Source organism: Cynara cardunculus (assembly GCF_001531365.2).
Source record: "Cynara cardunculus var. scolymus isolate 2C chromosome LG 16, CcrdV1, whole genome shotgun sequence".
Classification (NCBI taxonomy): Eukaryota; Viridiplantae; Streptophyta; class Magnoliopsida; order Asterales; family Asteraceae; genus Cynara; species Cynara cardunculus.
This window is the reverse complement of record NC_037543.1, coordinates 21,820,870-21,823,392: the sequence shown is the minus strand read 5'-3', so window position 1 is coordinate 21,823,392 and position 2,523 is coordinate 21,820,870.

Here is a 2,523-nt window from a genome sequence, read left to right as displayed (position 1 = left end):
ATTTAATACATTTATTAAATAACATGTAAAATATCTAAATATTAAAATTAAAAATACAGTGTTTAATAAGAACTAGTAGATGTTATAATAAAATAAATTTGAAAGTACAATGATGCAGTAAGAAAGTCACATCACTATAATACATGTGGACAGCCTACGTGGACAATGAGATGGCATGGAAACCTAGTATAATGGGTAAATTTAAATCAAAAGGTTACCCAATGCTATAATGAGTAAATTTTTTAAAGTACAATATCCTAATAAAAAATAGTTTGAAAGTACATTGTTGTAATAAGAAAAATTGAAAGTACAATGCTATAATAAAAAAATATTATGAAAGTAGATTGTTATTTTGTACATTTTGCCCATATCTATACTATCTATATTATACTAGAAGCGTAATCGCGCAATGCAGCGAGATACATCGTGATCAGGGTCGTCCCTGGGGAGGGCGGGCCGGGCGTACGTCCAGGGCCCATAAAAATTAAGGGCCCAATTTTTTTAATATATATAATAGTAGTTCAAAAAAATTAGTAAATAGAAGACACATAAAAAAATTAATATCTAATATGACAAGAAAAGATTTTGGTACTACATCAACTATTAAAGACCTAAACATGTATAAATTAAATATATTGGAGAAAAAAATACATAAAGAGGTTAATATGTCGTTCATTATATAATATTATTTAATGTTTTTCTAAGTTTTTTTATCTAAAATCGACATCTAAAACTACTTGCTTCGAAAACTTTGATATATTATCCATAATTTATCTCTCATTGACTCTTTTAATTGTTTCATTCTCTCGTGAATTCTACTTTTATATTAGAATATATAATAGATTTTCTTGTTATTAGCTAATAAAACCTTCGTCTTTTGAAAAAATTATCAACCATATAAGATGGTACAACTTATATCTATATTTAGAGTAATAAAACTACAATTGTTTTTTCATAGTTGTTTTTTATTATCTAATATTGAGTATATAAATCGTATGTAAATTTTCTATCTCTAAAAGAAGAATAGAATCTTAAACTATCACCAACATGAGTTTTTTAATTTATACAATCGATGATTACAAAAAAGTTTATTTTAACCCTAACCCTATGTTCTTGAATCTTCTTTTATGTAGGAAAGTGATGAAAGTAATAGGGGAAGAAAAATAATCTGTTCTCGAGATTTTTTTAGAGAAAAGAAAAAAATTATATAAAAATTTATTTTTATTTCATTATTTTTCTTTCCACTCTCTACTCTATTAAAAATACAAATAAAAACTTTGTTTTTCTTCCTTTATTTTTTTTTTCCTTTCTCATTATTTTCTTTCCTTCCCACGTTTGAAAACATAATATAAAAAGTTTAAAATGTTGTTAATCTTCTTAAATTCAAAAACATGATATAAAAGTTTAAAATGGTGTTAATCTTCCCGAATTCGAAAACACAATATAAAAGTTTAAAATGATGTTAAAAAACATTAATATGAGATGACATGGAAAACCAACTTATTTACATTGATTTACATAGTATCACTTGGAAATTAGAATAATTGACTTTGTGACATCAAATGATGTCATTCTATGTACCAAAAGTATATCATAGAATGTTTTTGATGATGAAACAAATTACTGATACTACATAAAAATGTTATAGTAGATAATATTAATTTACAAACGAGTTGTGTGTCCACAATCACTGATCAATCTTCATATTAAGCTTCCTTCAATGGCAGATTCATRGATTTATCATTCAAGAACACTATGAACACTTTATGAATATTGAGAGAGAAAGTCAATCCTCTCAATTCAGTCAAACCTCTTATTACTAATCTGAATATTACAAATAAGCTCCCTTCACCTAATTACAAAGATTAAACCATATTTATATGGTCAATCCTAACTAACAAAGTCAAAATCAAACTAGTCTATGAAAGTCAAACACGCTGACTTTACAATTATAGACTAAAGTTAATCTTTCAAGACGAATACAATTAACACTGATTTTTCAGTCCTAACATTCTCCCCCTTTGTATTCAGACTTGAAAGAAAATTCTGCACGTTGAGTACTTGTTTGAACTTTGAAACTTTATGCACAAAATGTCATCTTCAAATGAAATCTTCAGCATGTAATCTTCAAACTTGTAATCTTCAAACGAACAAATGTTGAGAAAGATCTTCTAGCACTCCCCCTCGAATGTAGAATCACGGTGATCTTCTCTTTTGACAATGTAAATCAAAAACGATCTTCAGAAATGCTATACAAGATTTGTTCTTCAAAGAATCTTTAGAAAACACTTCTTCAGTAAACTTTTGTGAAGAAGATCTTCACATTCAACATCTCTCATTCAATTTAGCACACAAATAATCATTCTTTAAACATCTTCAGTCGCACTTCTTCTTTTGAGTCTTTTGCCACTACTGAAAGTTACTCCCCCTTGATATTTGCATCAAATCCCCTTTAACAATGTTCGGAAATGAATATTTCATTCATATTACATATACTCCCCCTTATGATGAAATGAGAATCAT